General features: G+C 38.3%; 1 long non-coding RNA gene across 2 annotated transcripts in view; it reads right to left on the reverse strand.

The window, feature by feature from the left end:
• The window catches only part of LOC309795950, a 138,712-nt gene that overhangs the window by 23,826 nt on the left and 93,077 nt on the right, over positions 1-21,809 (reverse strand). For both annotated transcript variants that reach the window (XR_014292392.1, XR_014292393.1), the window contains one exon: positions 19,346-19,461. This is a non-coding gene — a long non-coding RNA (uncharacterized lncRNA). The remainder of the gene's footprint in view (positions 1-19,345; positions 19,462-21,809) is intronic.

Here is a 21,809-nt window from a genome sequence, read left to right on the forward strand (position 1 = left end):
GGTAGTGTATATATGTCATGCCACTCTCTCACTTCATCCCAGCTTACCCTTCCCCCTCCCTGTGTCCTCAAGTCCATTCTCTAGTAGGTCTGAGTCTTTATTCCCATCTTGCCCCTAGGTTCTTCATGACCTTTTTATTTATTTTTTTAGATTCCATATATATGTGTTAGCATACTGTATTTGTTTTTCTCTTTCTGACTTACTTCACTCTGTATGACAGTCTCTAGGTCCATCCACCTCACTACAAAGAACTCAGTTTCGTTTCTTTTTATGGCTGAGTAATATTCCATTGTATATATGTGCCACATCTTCTTTATCCATTCATCTGTTGACGAACACTTCGGTTGCTTCCATGTCCTGGCTATTGTAAATAGAGCTGCAATGAACATTGTGGTACATGACTCTCTTTTTTTTTTCTTTTTGTGGTACGCGGGCCTCTCACTGCTGTGGCTTCTCCCGTTGCGGAGCACAGGCTCTGGACGCGCAGGCTCAGCGGCCATGGCTCACAGGCCCAGCTGCTCCGCGGCATGTGGGATCCTCCCAGACCGGGGCACGAACCCGTGTCCCCTGCATCGGCAGGTGGACTCTCAACCACTGCGCCATCAGGGAAGCCCACATGACTCTTTTTGAATTATGGTTTTCTCAGGGTATATGCCCAGTCATATGGTAGTTCTACTTTTAGTTTTTTAAGGAACATCCACACTGTTCTCCATTGTGGCTGTATCAATTTACATTCCCACCAACAGTGCAAGAGGGTTCCCTTTTCTCCACAACCTCTCCAGCATTTATTGTTTCTAGATTTTTTGATGATGGCCATTCTGACTGGTGTGAGATGATATCTCATTGTAGTTTTGATTTACATTTCTCTAATGATTAATGATGTTGAGCATCCTTTCATGTGTCTGTTGGCAATCTGTATATCTTCTTTGGAGAAATGTCTGTTTAGGTCTTCTGCCCATTTTTGGATTGGGTTGTTTTTCTGATTTTGAGCTGCATGTGCTGCTTTTAAATTTTGGAGATTAATCCTTTGTCAGTTGCTTCATTTGCAAATATCTTCTCCCGTTCTGAGGGTTGTCTTTTCGTCTTGTTTATGGTTTCCTTTGCTGTGCAAAAGCTTTTAAGTTTCATTAGGTCCCATTTGATTATTTTTGTTTTTATTTCCATTTCTCTAGGAGGTGGGTCAAAAGGGATGTTGCTGTGATTTATGTCATAGAGTGTTCTGCCTATGTTTTCCTCTAAGAGTTTGATGGTGTCTGGCCTTACATTTAGGTCTTTAATCCATTTTGAGTTTATTTTTGTGCATGGTGTTAGAGAGTGTTCTAATCTCATACTTTTACATGTAGCTGTCCAGTTTCCCCAGCACCACTTATTGAAGAGGCTGTCTTTTCTCCACTGTATATTCTTGCCTCCTTTATCAAAGATAAGGTGACCACATGTGTGTGGGTTTATCTCTGGGCTTTCTATCCTGTTCCATTGATCTATATTTCTGTTTTTGTGCCAGTACCATACTCTCTTGATTACTGTAGCTTTGTAGTATAGTCTGAAGTCAAGGAGCCTGATTCCTCCAGCTCCATTTTTCTTTCTCAAGATTGCTTTGGCTATTCAGGGTCTTTTGTGTTTCCATACAGATTGTGAAATTTTTTGTTCTAGTTCTGTGGAAAATGCCAGTGGTAGTTTGATAGGGATTGCATTGAATCTGTAGATTGCTTTGGGTAGTACAGTCATTTTCACAATGTTGATTCTTCCAATCCAAGAACATTGTATATCTCTCCATCTATTTGTATCATCTTTAATTTCTTTCATCAGTGTCTTATAATTTTCTGTATACAGGTCTTTTGTCTCCTTAGGTAGGTTTATTCCTAGATATTTTATTCTTTTTGTTGCAATGGTAAATGGGAGTGTTTCCTTAATTTCACTTTCCAATTTTTCATCATTAGTGTATAGGAATGCAAGAGATTTCTGTGCATTAATTTTGTATCCTGCAACTTTACCTATTTCATTGATTAGCTCTAGTAGTTTTCTGGTAGCATCTTTAGGATTCTCTATGTATAGTATCATGTCGTCTGCAAACAGTGACAGCTTTACTTCTTCTTTTCCAATTTGGATTCCTTTTATTTCTTTTTCTTCTCTGATTGCTGTGGCTAAAACTTCCATGTCTTTCTCTCTTTTTTTCTTGGTTAGTCTAGCTAAAGATTTGTCAATTTTGTTTATCTTTTTATAAAAGCAACTTTCAGTTTCATTGATTTTTTTTCTATTGTTTTCTAGTTTTTATTTTGGCTCTAATCTTTATATTTTCTTCCTTCTGCTAATTTTGGGTTTAACTTCCTTTTCTTTTTCTAGTTCCTTATGATTTTTTTTTTTTTTTTTTTTTTTTTTTCTTTTTGCGGTATGCGGGCCTCTCACTGTTGCGGCCTCCCCCGTTGCGGAGCACAGGCTCCGGACGCGCAGGCCCACCGGCCATGGCTCACGGGCCCAGCCGCTCCGCGGCATATGGGATCCTCCCAGACCGGGGCACGAACCCGTATCCCCTGCATCGGCAGGCGGACTCTCAACCACTTGCGCCACCAGGGAGGCCCCCTTATGATTTAATTGAACTAATATCCAAATAAAGTTTATGTATTACTTTTGTTTATATCTCTTTTGATCTAGAACATTTTCCCCACACTTTTAAATTTCTTTATAACATTGATGGGGGGGATATCAGGATTTTGGGGGGTAAAATATCATATATTTGGAATACATATAATTGATTCTTTGAACTCTAGCATTTTCTGTTAATTGGAAATTAGTATGAAAAGTTTATTAATATTCAGGTTAAGTATTTTTGACATATATTGAATCATATAATTAGACACAACATCAGAACGTTCCACAATGCAAAGATTAGCCCCTTTATTAAGATGTCACTACTAGATCTCTCTGATATAAAGATTATTTTTCCCTTTCCAGCTAGTAAATAATTTTGGGCTGATACTTAGCACTTTACAAATATCCTATTCCCCAATATCTCTCAACCTAATGGCTTTAATATGCATTGCTTGACTAAATTATCGATCAATAATAACTTGATTATTTTCACTAAATTTTTTGTTCTTTGTAGTCTGAATGTTATTATACAAGTGAGAGGACACCAAATAAAATAAAAATCTAGGAGCTGTTTTTATTTCTTTCTATTATTTATTAACATTCAAACAATCATTTCAAGAAGGGTCTATCTTTTCTTCTTTGTTTTTTCCTTAGCATTTAATAGTGTAAGTCCTTAGCTGTCTTGAGGATTTCACCTTCTTGACTCGGCTGAGCCAGAATCTTACATTTGTTCTCGGCTATGTGCTTAATCATCCTGCTATTGTACACATCTCTTACGACCTGAATTTACTCAGAACAGCCTGTGAAACTCAAGTATTTTTTCATTTACCTGTCACTTTTCTACCTCATCAGAATAATTAGTTATTGCCTAGATAATTACATTTTTAGAGCTTTCAAACCCTCTTAATCCATCTTTCTTAAGAAGGATCCAGAACAAAGAATCAAATTCTCTCCTTTGTATCTGAGGTCTGTCTCAAAGAATTATACAAAGGAAGCTTTCTCCATTCCTCTAACACCACTCACCTATTTTTTTCCCATGATAATTTTCCCATTGCCAATATATTTCTCCCTGTTGGAGGGGATTAATTCTGGTGTGACAGTCTCCCTCCATGCTTCTTCTGACTTCAGATCAATGAAAATATCAGCAAGGTCAGACCTTGACAGGTGTTCTACCTTGAACAATGAGTCATCGTCACCTCTCTGAATGGATGCAGTTTCTCATCACTGCTATATATTAATTCCATGGCAGCTTTTTGTTTGTGTCTCCCTTCTTTCAGCTTTACCCAAATGTACTTTAGTAATTTTCTTTCTCCCATAAGTTTATCACTTTCTAATTGGCATCCTCTGTCACTCAATGCATCTTTAAAAAAAAATTCTTTACCCTTAAAACCATGAGAAATCTTTTAAATTTAATATTTAGTTCCAATAAAAGCATATCAAAAAATACTGAGGAGCTATTCCTATATATTGCTGATGAGATTTTGTTAATGCTACAATCTTATTGGCGATCTCTCTATGTATCTGTATTAAGATCTATATCTTATCTATACTATATATCACATTTATTAAAATGGTTAATACACTTCACTTCCAGAATATACCCAAAGCATGTTTGAGAGATGCAGACACAGACATATGTAAAATTATTTCTCTCTTTAGTATCATTTATAATTATGAAATTATAACTTAAACATTCAGTGACAGGATAATTGGTTATGCCATTGCAATATGCCCAAATAATGGCATACTATAATTACAGTTATATTCTTGCAAGTTATTTTGCCTTGACAGAATAACTCCTGGTATAATGTCAGTAAAAACAAGAGGATATTGAAGACATTCAAAATGATCTCAGTTTTAACTTTTAACCAGCTTACCTATCCTGTGAGCTAGGTTGCACAGGAGAAACATTTTTTTACCCCTTTTCCTTAATGCATAGAGTATAATATTTCTAAGCAGTCCATTTCCCATGTTTCTTCCACACTTCACCTTAGGTCTGTTTGGAGTTGTGCACATGAGGGCCTACAGAACTGAAGCAATACTCCAAACCACTTTATTTTCTAAAGAGGACAAAGAAAGCAACCTATCAGGAAGTAAAAGAGGATGTTGACCTTCCGACATTGTTGTGTGTCCTTAATGATCATAGCTGCATGCCATGGTTCTTCCCTGAGCAAGACCACTAAATGAGTCTGAGTGGATAATTTTTCTGGGCCATCTTCAGAGTACAGAATTGTCAATAACTGGGGTATAATATATCTTTCTTTTCTTTTCTTTTTTAAATAGAGACTTACTTCTACTGTCATAGCTGCCAGGAGGTGTCCACAGGATTCCATGTGTATGGATATGCCACTGACATGGCAGAAGAGGAAACCCACGGAGCTGTGCCAGCCCCATAACAACATTCTCTGTAGGTCCTCATACAATGAGCAGGGGAGCCAAAGGATTCCACAGATTCTTCTTGTGCTTACTCTCAGATTCCTCTCTGCCAGCCTCAGCCCTGCCCTACGTATCACAGAAGAGAAATGGACTCTCATGTCCTTGATCTCCAAAAATCTATTTCTCCATCCTTGCTCAATACCCAAGTTCATGGTCATACTCTAGAATTTGTTATTACCAACATCTCTGTCGTTCTTCATAATCTTAACTTCAAGGATCTCATTCTCTGAAAACTACCTCTTATGTTTCCCATTCATTTTCCCCAAATGTCTGAGACCCCAAGAACTCATTGACCTCACAGGGAACTCTGATTGACCCTAGTGCTCTCCCAGAAAACCCTCAGTCTTTCCTTAAATCTTACTCTGAATGTTCTTATCTAGGAAGCAGACCAAGGTTGGAGAAAAGCACACAATTGTGACAACTTAAAGAAAAACATAATAATGACCATTAATCTCAAGTGGACTCTTAGCGTGGCCAGGAAATACATTATGTCTCTCTAATTCCTTTGTTCTCCTACTTTGTTAGGCCATTGTTCTACAACTTTCCCCTAGACTCCCAAACCTCCTTCTCAATTGTTCTCAATTAATGATCTTGCTAGGTTTTCCCTGAGGAAACCGAAGCAGTCAGAAGAGATGTTCCACGTGTTCTCAGCACCACATCTACCAAACTACCTCTACCTGTACCATATCATCTTCCTTCTTATCATCATTACTGTACAATCTGTCCTCTTGGCTAAGGCAACCCTTCCTGTGCCCTGTATCCATCCACTATAATCTTCTCCAGGATCACTCTCTTCTAATCTCTCCGCCTTGCTCCTGCTTCAGTATTTTTTCTGTACAACCATATTTAATACCTTCCATCATAAAAGAACCTTCCCTTGATGTCACAATCCCTTCCACCTATGACCTTAATTCTCTGTGCAGCAAGTCTCAAAAGTGACAACTATACTTATGGTACCCACATCTTTTACTTTTCTCCTCTCTCGAACCAACTCCAATCAAGTTCTTGTCCTTTACTGGATTGAAAGAGCTCGTTTGAAGGTTGTCAGAAACTTTTGCCAACCCGGTGTCAAGTTTATAGTTCTCTTCTTACTCAACCCGTAAGCTGTATTCAACACAGCTCTTAAAACATTTCCTTTACCCGGCTTCCAGAATGCTGCTTTCTCTCACTCCTCCTCCTGTATGATTCATTGCTTCTTTTCAGCCTCCTTTGCTCTCCTCACCTGAATTTTTGCAGACTCCACAGGAGTGAATTCAAATTTTTTCTCTAGCTAACTCTACTTCCCAGTTGGACTAATTTCCCAAGGACTTCTGCCAAACTTGGATCTCATATATCCAAATGCCCAATTAGCATCTCCGTCTGGATACTTACCAGGCTTCCCAGATTTAACCTGTTCAAAATCTAACTCTTGATTTGCACACTCCCCGCCACTTGGATGTACTCACACCGTCCCATCTTTCTGAGTGGTACATTCATCTTCCAGCTTCTCAGGCCAAAATTCTCAGTTATTGTTGCCTCTCCTCACTCCTACAGGAAAACTGTCAGTAACTTCTGACAGCTCTTCCTTTCACCTATGACTCAAACCATCTGACCAACACTGACAGCTTCCTCTACCATGATCTTTTCTCAACTCATCATAAATTCTCACTTGGACTTCTGCAATTGTTTCTTGTTATCCTTGCATCTGACCTGGCCCCTTTATGGTATATACTTCACACACAGCCAGAAGGATCCTTTTAAAACCCAAGTCAGATCATGACACTGCTCTGCAGAAAAGACCTCCAGGGTCTCCATCTCAAGCAGAGGAAAGCCTGTCTGACCTCATTTCCCATCACTTGGCTCTTTGCTCTCTTCTCCTGCTAAGCTGAGGGTACCTCAGGGCCTTTTTACGTGCTGTTCTCTCTGCCTCACCTTTCTGAGCAACACGCATTCCATCAGTTCTCTCCCTCTTTTGTTCTTCTCCACAGCCCTTTTTAGCACCTGGAAATCATATATTCTTTTATCTGTCTCCCTGAACAAAATGTAACCTTTCCAAGGAGAGAAGTTGTGTTTTGCTCATTATTATACCCTCAAGGCCTAGAATGATACTTGGCATACAACAGGTATTCAAAATGACTTCTGAATGAACGTACATAATTCACAAAAATAAAATTATCCATACTTCAGATCAGAGAATTAAGATGTTATTGACTTATTTTCCTTCAATTTATTCTACATTCTCACCCCAAATAAGTATAAACACTTTATAAACTTCTTTTATTCATAGGAGTTGGTGGTTAAACCAAGGCCCACAGAGTATTTGTAACTTTTTGAAGGTCAAGGAATTGGTCAAGGATGAAGAAAAGGCCTAAAATAAAGATATTCTTTAGTCAACCCAGTATAACATTCTTAGAGATTTGATATTTCTGTTTAGTGATGATACCATCTTTACATAAAGAACATAGCCCATTATGTTGATAGGCAAATTGAAAATAGGCATTGCATTTATGAGGATATAAAAATAAATGTAATGCTTGTTACCTTGAAATGTAAGGGTCATCTACCAGTGTCTCAAGTTTACAAGAAATGTAGAAGAGACACAGATGCGCTATTACATATTCCAGTTAATTTCCTCTCTCTTTCTTTTGACATCATTGTCTTCCTCTCAGAATTATAGACTGTATCTTGGGGAAGATAAGACAAGAGTAGTAATTTCGATTGAATGCTCTGCAGTTAGTTTCTCAAGGTGATCAAAATATTGAAAACATGAGGATTCAGGGAGAATGGGTGCCTGGAGAAGTGTGTCCTTTCCTTATACCTTGTGCTGTGCAGCTCAACCACCTGGCTGCACTGAATTTTACCCCTTGTATAATAAACCAGTGATCTAGTGGGATATATATATATATATATTTGCTGTGCCAGAAATGTCCTGACAACTTGACATGGTCTGATAATCTGGGTTCAAGATGAGAGTTTGGGGGCTTCCCTGGTGGGGCAATGGTTGAGAAATCTGCCTGCCAGTGCAGGGGACACAGGTTCGAGCCCTGGTCTGGGAAGATCCCACATGCGCAGAGCAACTGGGTCCGTGAGCCACAACTACTGAGCCTGTGCGTCTGGAGCCTGTGCTCCGCGACAAAAGAGGCTGCGACAGCGAGAGGCCCGCGCACCGCGATGAAGAATGGCCCCCGCTCGCCCCAACTGGAGAAAGCCCTTGCACAGAAACAAAGACCCAACACAGCCAAGAAGAAAGAAAGAAAGAAAGAAAGAAAGAAAGAAAGAAAGAAAGAAAGAAGGTTTCATTAAAAAAAAAAAAAAGATGAGAGTTTGTTACTGCTCACTGTGTGTGGCCTTAGGGTTATTTCTTAAACACTCAATTTCCTTTTTGAAAAAGTTGATAAAATTATACCATCTCACAGAAAATTTTGAGAAGGAAATAAGATAAGACACACAGGCAGTTTGCAAACTACAAAACACCATTCCATATCTTATCAATAAGTTATTAAATATCAACTAGGGGATGATGATCTCACTAAAATCCCTAGATATTAAACTGAAAGGGAATTCTCAACTCTCCCATTCTGTAGACGAGGAGGCTGAGGCCCACAAAGGTGACCTCACTGGGCGGCAGAGTGGAGGGCTCAGGAGAGCTCCAGCTTAGAGTTGTGGTTTGGTTTACTTAATGTTCTTTGCACTCCCTAGGCCTGCAGCTTGTTTTTGTTACCTAAGAATAGTTTTTATATTTTCTAATTGTAGGAAAAAAATCAAAAGAATGATATGTCATCATATGAGAAAAGTGTTTGAAATTCAAATTTCAGTGGCCATGAGCAACATGTATGCTCATTGGTGATGTGTTGTCTATAGCTGCTTTTGGGTGAAGATGGCAAAGTTGAGCAGTTGTGACAGAGACCATATGGTCTGCAAAATTAAAATATTTATGGTGTGTCCTTATACAGAAAAAGTTTGCTAACCTCTGCAGGACACCATTCAAACTTCACATTGACACCTGTTGACCACTTACCATCATTATCCTGTTAACTAACAACTTTAGAAAGTAAGAGGATGATACATGCTTTTTACATCTTGTACCAATCTTTTGAAATAAATGGTCATAATTAAATCTATGCCCATAATTAAACGGTCATAATTTCAGACCAAAGCCTCAGTAGATTAAATTGCTTTGTCAGAGTGAAAACTGAAACCAAATATCATTACCCTGAAGGTTTATTTATATTATTTTATATTATTTCTTTTATTTATTTATTGCCCATTTGATTCCTTGCTTTTTGTCTGTGTATATTTACACACACACACACACACACACACACACACACACACACACACAAAGCAACCAGAGTCTCATTTTTGGCTACAATATATCTAGCCCAATCTGTGCAAAAACCAAAACAAAGAAACAAATATACAAAAACACACAAAATGTTTTTTAACTTCAAAGGAAGAAAAAGGGAGACATATCAGATTTTGAGCTGACATTGCCAGAAAATATTTGTTTCTGCTGTAATATTTAGAAATGAATCAGTCTAATGTTTCACAAATTGTGATACTCTAAAATTGCTTAAAAATATTTTTCCTCTATACAGTTTCGATGCAAATGGTATTTTTGCAGGAAGCTTTCAAGTAATAATGCAACTGATTTAGTTCACTGAAGTTGCTAATATTATAGGAATTGTAACTATGTCATTTGGTTTTTGTGAAGACAGTGTTTGCCATAAATCAGTTACTCCCAACTTTACATTGGTGCCTGGGTTACAACATTAGGGTGACCCAGACAAAGTTTTGTCTATGAAAATATGCATTCTTAACTTTCTCAACAACGGAATGAAATAAGGGAACACATAACACTAACCAACACTATGTTTGCTCTCTGAGGGACTATTATTAGAATGGAATGAAATTGTTACTTTTAGAGAACTGGTATACGATTAATCCTTGAAGCCTCTGACAGTTTTAAGATTTAGAAATTAAAAATTGCCAGGCATTGCCCCCAAAGAGCCAGCTCTAATACTTGTGAGCCTACCACGTCATGCGAGTGCCTGAAAGGCCACATAAGACAACATTCATGGGGCTTCCAGTGGTTAAGAATCCGCCTGCCAATGCAGGGGACACGGGTTCGAGCCCTGGTCTGGGAAGATCCCACATGCCGCGGAGCAACTAAGCCCGTGGGCCACAACTACTGAGCCTGCGCTCTAGAGCCTGTGAGCCACAACTACTGAGCCCAAGAGCCACAACTACTGAAGCCCGCGCGCCTACAGCCCGTGCTCCTCAACAAGAGAAGCCACCGCAGTGAGAAGCCCACGCACCGCAACGAAGAGCAGCCCCCGCTCGCCGCAACTAGAGAAAGCCCAGGTGCGCAGCAACGAAGACCCAATGCAGCCAAAAATCAATCAATAAATTTATAAAAAAAAAGACAACATTCATAAAGCAACACAAAAGGGCTTCAGCTCTTGAAACCCCCAATCAGCTCTTGAAGTTCAAAAATGTTTGTTTGCTGTCTGTGAAAGTGTTAAGTGCTACCAAAGAATCTATTTATCTGGGTAAATTTCCCATTTATGGTATAATATATCAGCTGTTCTCAGTTCATGAGGGTCACCACTGTGACCATAATACTGCTGGCAAAAAAGAAAAAAAATTAAATTTACCTAAGGCTTCTTTAGCTGCATTCCATATTATAGGTTGTTTGCTTGTTTGTCCTGAAATAGCCCTTACATTATTTTATATGTTATTTAGTGTTAGTTAGTTTTGAACCTAACTTTAGGCAACCAATTCGTTTTGATTAATTAATATTTTTCAGACCTGAAGTCCCTTTTTTCTAGTACTGTTTATCAGAGGAATACACCATAATATCTAAGAATAAACAAAGACATAACATGTTTAAGCTTTGCTCATTTTGATATTATCTCTATTGGTTTAGCAATGGAAAGAGCCTGGTAAAGACCGGCTTGTATACACGTACAGTTTTACTTGTTTTTTATTTAAAAAAACATTAAATCAAATATGCGGAGGGTTTATGTTCTAGACAGCAAATAATTTACTTGATTGGATATTTGGATAAAAATCTATTTGGATAGAAATTAAACTAGATCTTTTCTGGAATATGTAAATGTTTATAAGGATTTTCTTGCAATTTAAAAGTACTGTGATTATTTGCAACCCTGAAGAGGATGTAGTTAAAGGTGTTTTCGTATGAGGCCTGTAAACATGCTATAAAGGATTGACCCTACAAGACCTTAAGCTTTTTTTTCTTCGAAATAATTCTTTAAACTAGGCAAAGTGATTTTCCAAAAACTTTAAAGTGACTGGCTTATAGTGAAATTTAAACTCAAAAAGAAAGACGTAAAATTTAAAAGTTCACCCATTTTGGATTTCAAGAACTGATTCTGGGCTTCAGGAACTGATTCTTCAAGATTTGAAGCCCTACTGGTGTTTTTCACCTCCTGGTGAAGGTTACGCTGTTGAGTTATGACATTAGAAGTTGCCCTCTATTTCCTCCAGAAGAAATTTCCCCTGGGACCACATGAATAGTCATTAGCCATTTTTCTGTGAGCCTGAAAAACTAAGAAAGTGAAAATAAGCTCCATGGATAAATGACAAGCAAACTGACAACCAAATTTAATGAACACCTGTGCTCACAGCCACTTGCTGAGGGGATTTTAAAAGGTCTTTCCAAGGGATCCTGTGCTTTTTTTTTGCTGTAGAGTAAGATTTTGGGGAAAGACAGTGAGTAGCAGCGCTGGTCTGTTAATAACACCAGTGACAGAAGCAGGACTGGGTCACCACAGTTACTATAGCTGATAAGTATTTGTTGATTTAAGTATCCTTAGGGTTTATTGAAAATTCCTTCTCAGCAGATAAATAATATTCAAAGCAAATTCTGGGTTTCAAGTTATAATATCTTCCTGGAGCAATCCTTCCAGGCTTTTGGGTATTATATTAAATATTTAAGTACTCATAAAAATGAGCTTGTCATTCTCCTGGAGTATGTCAACTTTTTCAAGGATGGCACTTTAATAGGTTGTCATAGTATAGAAATTGGAACAATTTAATTGAAATTTAGAACCAGGAGGTAGAATTGTCTAACTTAAGAAAGTCTTTTAGAATTCAGATTTGGGGACTTCCCTGGGGGCACAGTGGTTAAGAATCCGCCTGCCAATGCAGGGGACATGGGTTCGAGCCCTGGTCCAGGAAGATCCCACATGCCGCGGAGCAACTAAGCCCGTGCACCACAACTACTGAGCCCGTGTGCCACAACTACTGAAGCCCACGTGCCTAGAGCCCATGCTCCACAACAAGAGAAGCCACCATAATAAGAAACCCGCACACCTCAACAAAGAGCAGCTCCCGCTCGCCGCAACTAGAGAAAGCCTGCATGCAGCAACGAAGACCAAATGCAGCAAAAATAAAAATAAATAGAATTCAGATTTTGAAAAATTAGTAATTAAAAAATATACTTTTCTTTGTAAGGCATTTGTTTTTAGGTCAGTGAAGCTGAATAAGGTAACTCTGTAATCTCATAAGAGACACAGAATTTCTCAAATTCGATTTAATTTAGGTTGGAGAATCAGATATCAGGACCATAGATGGGATCTTTGTTGGTAAGATGGTAAACATTCAGTATTTATGTTCAGAAATAACAGCAAAATGAAAATAACAAACTATTAAAAATAACTATCTACTAAAAGTGAGGCAATATGTCACACTCACATCCAACCAAGCCTAACATTGGAAGGCAGACCCTCCATATTCCAGTCCTGGCCTCATGACTCATCACCTTCTGCTGACTCATTTTCTTTTCTTTCTTTTTTTTTTAAATGTATTTTTTAAAGTCTTTATTGAATTTGTTACAGTATTGCTTCTGTTTTGTGTTTTTCTTTTTTGGCCGCAAGGGATGTGGGATCTTAGCTCCCGGACCAGGGATCGTACCTGCAATCCCTGCACTGGCAGGCGAAGTCTTAACCGCTGGACCGCCAGGGAGCTCCCTGACTCATTTTCTTAACTGTAAAATGGGCCTAATAGGGGCTTCCCTGGTGGCGCAGTGGTTGAGAGTCTGCCTGCCGATGCAGGGGACACGGGTTCATGCCCCGGTCCGGGAAGATCCCACATGCCGCGGAGCGGCTGGGCCCGTGAGCCATGGCCGCTGGGCCTGCGCGTCTGGAGCCTGTGCTCCGCAACGGGAGAGGCCACAACAGTGAGAGACCCGCGTACCGCAAAAAAAAAAAAAAAAAAAAAAAAAAGGGCCTAATACAAATCAGCTTCGCATCCTTCACATTGTTCCCTTCCAGAGAGAATGATTAGCCCCGCGTCATCCCACTCGAGTCCACTTCAACCTGTGGAATATGCCAGGGTTCCCATGGTAAACTAGTGACCTAGCCCTCTACCTCAATTCCCACCTGTGCCATTTCTGGATGCCTCCCTCAGACCTCTCCAAAGGAGCCAGGACCTCTCCCAACAGCATCCCACTTGCTTTCCTGTGCCAACCCCCTTCCTGCTCCTGTGGTGTTTGTGAGTCACTGGTGGTATCCACAGCCACTCCTGATCGACGGTGCCCAGCGTGTGATTCTGTGGAAACCTTCACACACATGAACTTTGAAAGAGCCCCCGACACTACGGCAAAACATTCTTTGCCGCTTTGTTTCTCGCTTAAACTCCCCTTCCCACTATCAGTGATGACTTGTCATGTCCTCTTCCATCTCTTGAAACCCTCTCCAACTCATATGTTCATCTAATGACCTCCTTTTATACTCCCTTGAAATCAGAACAGTGTTAGAAAACAGAAAGCTTTAGAAAGAAAAACGCTTAGAAAACAGAAGCCGTCATGCACTACTCACTCACCTTTCCTACCACCAAATCCACGGACCTGCCTGCAATAGGACCCTGTTCTTTAGGATGAATCTTTTATAGTTAGTTATTTCAAGATTGAGGCTTTTCTATCGATTTCTCAGGAAGACCATATAGAATGATACCCCCGAGTTCTTGCATGTTTATAACTATTTCTCTCTGGCATTTACGTTTGAGGGTCAGTTAAGTTATATGTAAAATCCTAGGCTCACTTTTCTTTCCTTGAGAATTTAAAAACGTTTCTTTATTGTCATTTGGCACAAGGTATGGATGTGAAATAGTCTGAGGCTATTCTGATTTTCTTTCTATTGCAAGTTTTATGGTTCTTTTGTTTGGCTGTCCATAGAGTTGTTTTCTTTCTCTAAAAGGTCAGCTGATTTACGTGGATATATCTTGGTGTGGACTATCCTGAGTGGCCCTCCTAGGTACAGAGTGTCTCTTTCCGGGCTTACTGCATTGTTTTGGTTTTATTCTCCAGTTTCCATTGTTACACATGCTGCATCTTCATGGCCTCTTTTCCATACTTACCTTTTCCAACAAACCCTTTTCTCTACCTTTCCATGTAATATGTCCACTTGGACTGCTAGTCAAAAGCACTGGCAAATCCACGAAGCACTCTGCTTCTCTGTTCATCTGCTTATGGGGCTTGTTCTCCTTACAGTCTGTCAGTTTTTCTTCACATCCCGTCCTTGTATGGGTCCCAAAAGTGAAGGTGGTTCTCTCTGTGTTTCTCTGTGCAGCACCTGCCTACCAGCTTGATTTTTAGGAATACAAACTCCAACATCACAAATGAAAGGGTGCCTGTGTGTGAGCACAAGCGTCACAGAGTGGTATAAAAACATGGCTGCCTTTTTCCTCACAGGGATATAAAGATACCCAATTGGATAGTCTTATGCACTGAGTTGTCATCTGCAGAAGGGTCTGCGCAGGTACAATTAAGACTCAAGGTAATGTTATGGGAGGCTGACCAGAGAAATCCTGGTACTTCACATTTTCTTTCAGCCGAATGACATTTCAACCCTGAGGTTGACAAATGTTTCAAAGGAGTGGTTTTTTGGCTGTTAATATTTTTTAGCAGTGAAAAACAATTTCCTACTTTTAATTTGAAATAGAAAATATCAGTGATTGGAAAGATAAAAAATCAAGAAAATATTTAAGCAGGTGAAAGAAAGATAATGAATATATACTCAGACAAAAAGAAAAGGAGATAGAAATTTTGATAAGTTTGACTTTAAGACTTGAGTGTCTCAAAATTGAATAGCCTATTTGCAAGGGATAAGGAAATTTGGATATCAACTAGACCATCTTTATTACACTCATTATAAAACTATCTGCAAACACTCCTCTAGCATGTGGAAGACATACAGCAATGAAACACAGCAGCTTGAGGGAAGTGACTTCCTAACCAAGAAAACACAGAATCAATGTGCCCAGAGTCCAGGAGTACACACATGTTAAGTCCCAAATTGGGATTGTTTGAAAAGGTACTAGGGGCACTCAGCTTCTTATTCATTGCAGAGAAAATATAGTCTTCTTAGTGGTAAACTGCTTTTACCTCAAAGCATAGTCGTGTTCCATGTGTTCTTTTTCTACGTGTGAAAATGATAGTAATTAAGGAACAGTGCATTTCACACACATTGGCAAACATGAAGTGATCCTATCAGTTTGATGTATTAACATTATACTTTAATAAATCTTAATGACTGAACATTTTAAGCTTACTTCCTGAGATAAATCTAACTTTTTGGCAAGTGTGGAAACCTGTTCAAGGAGCTCTCAGGAAGTGTAGGAAAGTGGGCTGTGTCTTCAAAGGTTTCCTTGACTCAGCCTGCATTTCTGTGATGAGAGCTAGTTTTCCAAGCATCAGTTAATGTCTCTTCAGTTTTCAAGATAAAATGGAAACAACAAGGTGCACAGAATCAATGACTGGTTTCCATTGCTTTTGGTTTGGATGTTTGGTAATAAAACAGGACAGAGTGGGAAACTGTGTAATTTGTTATTGATTAATTGAGCAATATTTTTTAAGTAGTGTTAAATGAAAAAAAAAGAGTATAAAACACAGAGAACAGTGATTCCTTCTGTTTGACTGACAAACTTGTGAAGATACACAACCACACATGTTGTTCCTATTCAACATTTTTTCAACGTAGTAACAATTAATTAAATGATACTTTAACAATTTCTCTATTGCTGATTTTTACTCTAAAAACTAGAACTTTCTGTTTTGGTTTTCCCACATTTGCGAAAACCAGGTTGGTCTCTATATTTATGAGATTATGCTGTGTGAATAAAAACAACTTCTACAGATAGTGAGCTGATGGAAAATTATTTCTGAACAATGAGTACCGTATTATAATCACAAATGACAATCTCTTAACAAAAAAATTTGGCCAAGATCAACGTGAGAACATGAAGGTGAGTAATTTAAAAATTATTAAGTCCAAGCAGGCCAGTGTACAACAAATTCTTGAGACGGTATTTAATCATTATTTGAACTTTCTGCTTTTAAATTATACTTCCGTTTAACACTGCCAAGGAGCACTTGGGGAATAGTTTTCATTTTAATTGAAAAATGTCATGTATATCCATGATCAAGCTATGTGAAACAAAACAATCCATTTAATTCCATAAAATTAATACCATGCAGAACATTTTTATTTGCTTAAAGTTTGATGTCAAATGTATTACTTAAACAAAAAATAGTTTGTTCGAAAAGAATCTCATAAAGGAAGTTTTATAGGTACTATGAAGGAGAAGGCTCTTGCTTCAAAGGCAATGAGATTATGAAAAAAGTTAGGGAAGAATCTGCTATGTAAGATAAATATATGGAATAACAAGAATGAGATGAGCTATAAAAGATCGGAGAGGTAGGCTGGGTAGATCAATAGCTGAATGTATATGTATATGAATGCTCCTGTGTGTGTGTGTGTCAGTGCATGTGTGTGTTTAAGTGTAAAGAGATGTCCTAAAGTCCAGGAAGCACTGAAGATGAAATTTGGTACGTTCAACATCTAACTGTTCTTAAATAGCTTTATTGACGTGCCTTTTATTTACTATAAATTAACTGGATTATAGAGCTGTGCAAGTACCACCACAAGACACTTACATTTTCCTCGTCACATAAAGTTTCCTAGTGCCCATTAAATACAACTCCTTACAGATCTGGTCTTGAAATCCTCACCCCCCACCCAGCCCCAGAAAGTACTGATCTGCTTTCTGTCTCTGTAAATTTGTCTTTTTTAGACTCTACATTAAACAGTATCATAAAATATGTAGTCTTCTGTGCCTCACTTTTTTCACTTAGTATAATGTGTTTGAGGTTCTTCTATTTTGTACCGTGTACCAGTAGTTTGTTTCTTTCAGTTTCTGGTTTTCCATTGTATGGATATATCACATTTTGTTCATCCATTCATCAGGTGATTGTGATTTTGGAGCACTTCCAGTTTATTTTTTTTGCTATTATGAATAATGCTCCAGTCGACATTCACATGTGAGTGTCTACATGGACATATGTTAGCATTTTCCTGAATAGATAGGGGTGGAGTTTCGAGTCCTGTGGCATAGGTTTAACATTTAGAGCAACTGCCAAACTCTTTTCCAAAGTGGCTGCACCTTTTTACATCCCTACCAGCAATGAATGAAGGTTCCAGGTTCTCTACATCCTTGCCAAGGCTTGTTATTGTCCATCCTTTTTTCCGTCCTGGAGGATATGCAATGGTATCTCACTGTTGCTTTAAGTTGCATTTCCCTAAAGATTAATGATGCTGAGCATTTTTTCATGTGCTTTTTGGCCACTTGTGTATGTTGTTCAATGAAATATCTATTCAAATCTTTTGCCCATATTTAATTGTTTTTGTCATTATTATTGAGTCGTATTTTTTTATATTTCACATATTAGTCCTTCACCAGATATATAATTTGCAAATATTTTCTCCTAGTCTGAGACTTGCCTTTCTTGATAGTGTCTTTTGACACTATTTTAAGTGTCTTTTAAAATCATTGATGAATTCCAATTTGTCAAGTTTTTTAAAAAATGGATTGTGCTTTTGGCATGATGTCTAAGAATTCTTTGCTCAACCAAAGGACATGGAGATTGTCTCCTACATCTTATTTTAGAATTTTATAGTTTTTCTCTTCCAGTTGTATTGAGATATACCTGACATACAGCACTGTATAAGCTTAAGGTGTCTGGCATAAGGATTTGACTTGCATACATCCTGAAACGATTATCACAATAAGTTTAGTGATCATCCATCAGCTCATATATTAATTAAAGGAGTAGAAAAGTTTCTTTATGATGAGAACTCTTAGGATTTCCTCTCTTAACAACTTTCAAGCATAACAGACAGCGTGTTAATTACACTGATCATGCTGCACGGTACTCCCTAGTATTTATTTATCGTACAACTTGGAGTTTGCAGTGCCTTTTGATGGCCTTCGTCCAGTTGCCCTCCCTCCACCCTCCATCTCTGGTAAGCACAAATCTGATCGCTCTCACTTTTTTTTTTTTTTTAGGGTCTGTTCAAATCTTTTTCTCATTTTTAATTTGTTTTCTTATTATTGAGCTTTTAGGGCTCTTTATATATTCTGATATGTCCTTTATCAAATATGTATTTTTCAAATATTTTTCCCAGTATGTGTTTTTTTTGCCTTTTTCTTCTTTTTCTTTTTTATTTCTTGAAACTCTTACATTTAGGTCTGTGGTTCATCTTAGAGGTAATTTTTGTGAGATGGAAGGCCCTTAAGTTCTGTTTGTTGTTGCTGTGGTGGTGGTTGATGATGCCACAGAGTTCTATGGTTTTTACCTGAAGTTCAGGAGTTTGGCAAGCAAAAATGCTGTATGTCAATTATATCTCAATAAAACTGGGTGGGGGGGACCCTGCCAGCTGAGCCAGGCCAAATTACTGGCCCACATAATTCTAAGCAAAGAAAACAACTGCTGCTTTAAGCCACTTAATTTGTGGTGGTTTGTTATGTAGTGATTGATAGCTGAAACAATATATCATATTCACTCTATATTTTCTCTGTAAATAGTTATGCCTGAACAGGACATCTCATAACAGATGTTACAGGAATTTTTACTCTACTTCAAAATTGTTAAGCATATCTCATATCGGAAAGTATAGGCTTTCTGATCTTTTGTACAGATATATGTCTTTTGTATACTTTTTTGGTACAGTAGTTTCTCCTTATCCACAGGGGATACATTGCAAGACTCCCAGTGACGCCTGAAATCAGAGCACCAAGCCCTGTATATACTATGTGTTTTTCTATACACACGCACCTACAATAAAGTTTAATTTATAAATTAGGTACAGTGAAAGACTAACAATAACTAGTAGTAAATTATGACAATTATGATGGTGAGTATTGCCTCTCTCTCTCACAAAATATCTTATTGTTCTGTACTCACCCTTCTTCTTGCGATGACGGGAGAGGAAGTGAGGTGAATGACACAGGCATTGTGATGTGGCATTAGGCCAGTACTGACCTTCAATGATACGTCAGGAGAATTAGCTGCTTCCAGTGATGCTGTATCATCAGCTGTGACCAAGTGGATGGTTGGATCGACAAGGTCGATGGCTGGGGATCCCAGGCAGGTCAGAGCTGGATGGAGAGAGATTTAATCACGTGACTCAGAACAGACACGCAATTTAAAACCTATGCACTGTTTACTTCTGGAATTTTCCATTTAATATTTTTGGACCACAGTTGACTGCGGGTAACTGAAACCTTGGAAATCAAAATTGCAGATAAGTGGGGAGGACTACTGTAGAGATATATATCTTTTGTATACTTTTGTATAGATCTTTTGAACTTGTGCTTATCAAGTTTGACATTTATGTCAAAGTTAGTGAAATCAGTTATTGCTTTTGTGGGATTGCATATGACTTTTAAAGCTGTTGGCTGTAAGTATATTAGATTTGTGTCTCAAGTTAACGTCTACCAAAGTGGCATTTTTTGCTTCTGTTGCCTGCAGTACCTCTTTGAGAAAAATGCAACTTTTTGGAAGAAGGGAAAAACTACTTTTCATTATAGATTCTTTAATCAATAGCAATCAACTCTGCCTTTTATAACCACTTGCAAAGAAAATGATTCTTAATTTCCCATTTCCAAAATGCCCTAATGTAATAGATTTCTAATTACGTAACTGAAAAAGTAAATACCTTCTAATGGCTGCTCAGACATTAGGGTATATAGGTGTGATTACCAAATGTGTCTGAAAGTTTTCCTAGACACCAAATGCTAAATCTATTAGGATTTCCTGCTATTCTTCTAAATGTTGAAGACTGTTTATGTAAATTGAAAAGGTCAATGTATAGACACATTTCTGTGACTTTCTCCCTCTTAAAAGTATAGACTTGATAAAAAAAATGGAGCAAAATGAAATTTTTAAATAAAATTCATGCACAGTTCAAATCTGTAATTTCTTCTTACACTGAATACAAGTTATTTTTGCTATAGTTACCTAAATAAAAATATGTCCATATAACTGTTAACAGAACATCATATTTTTAAGTTGTTTGAGGAACTATATGCATTTCATTAGTCCAAAGTTAAATTATCTACCATAGTGCTTTACTACATAGCCACTTAGATCCTAGGAGCCCAACACCTATATACAAGCTTGAAGAAGATTTGACAATTGATTATAAGACCACATTTTAAAAATAGTGTAGCCCAATGAATATTACTTTTGTATTTAAAGTAGCAAGAATCTGAAAAGGCCATCCAATGGAAAATATGTGAAGTAAATATTTCTGATATTCATTCCTACTTGGAAACAGCTTTGGAGTAGGATCTGTTCAGTTATAATTTTGTTTCATCTTAGCATGTTTCTGGCCTGAGAACATTTTTAATCTTGACAGATCATAGAGTAGAAAGATTCCTTTTGTATATAATGCAAATATTAGACACTTAGGGAAGGGGGTGGAGGAGGAGGGTTCAGACTCCAAGTTTCTTCATAATATTTCTCCCAAATGGACTCTGAAGAAACTTAAGAAGATTGAGTTTAAACCTGAGTTGCGGTCTTATTTGTCCTCAAAGATGTGATGGCTATATTTGTAGGCAGGCAATTTCACAGAAAAGGTTGGCTATCACTCTTGTGGCCTCTCCTGTTGTGGAGCACAGGCTCTGGACGCGCAGGCTCAGCGGCCATGGCTCACGGGCCCAGCCGCTCCGCGGCATGTGGGATCTTCCCGGACCGGGGCATGAACCCACGTCCCCTGCATCGGCAGGCGGACTCTCAACCACTGCACCACCAGGGAAGCCCTGTTTTTTTTTTTTTTAAATAAATATTCATTAATTTAAATATTCATTTAAATATTCATTCTCCTTTTAGCAATCCCTCTGAAGTCAATCTAATTCTTCCTTTCAAAAGTGTTTCTGTGTTTGGGCTATTGTGAAGTTGTGACTTTACTGACCTGCTGCTCTGCGGTAAGCGAGCTGGGAAATTGAAGGAAACTTGTAAAAAAGGAAGAGAATTCCCTCTTCCCTTCACCTGGAAGGTGGCCGTTAAAGTGTGTTCCACAGACCAAGGGCATCTGCATCATTTGGAAGATTTCTCAAAATGCAGAATCTAGGACCTCACCTAAGAACCACTGAATTTGAATCTGTACAATGACAAGATCCCCCATGTGACCCTAAAACTGACATGCACTACCCTAGCAGAAAGCACTAGATAAAACCCACCAGCCTTCCCCTCCCCAGCGGCCCTCAGAAGGACCTCCCTCTTCTCTGGGGTACCACTAAGAAAAAAACACAGAGGCAAGCAGCTCTGGCAGTTTGCTTCCACTAGGTCTGGCTTTGGGGAAATAGTTTAATTTCCAGGCTTCTGTTTGCTCTTTGTCAAATGATCTAGTATTTTGTGACATACCTCTTGCGGGTTAGCATGTTATGACTTACTCTTATTTGTTAACACTGAGCCCAAATCATTATTTAGGAAGAAAGTCTCC

Source organism: Mesoplodon mirus (assembly GCF_964341445.2).
Source record: "Mesoplodon mirus genome assembly, chromosome: 20".
Classification (NCBI taxonomy): Eukaryota; Metazoa; Chordata; class Mammalia; order Artiodactyla; family Ziphiidae; genus Mesoplodon; species Mesoplodon mirus.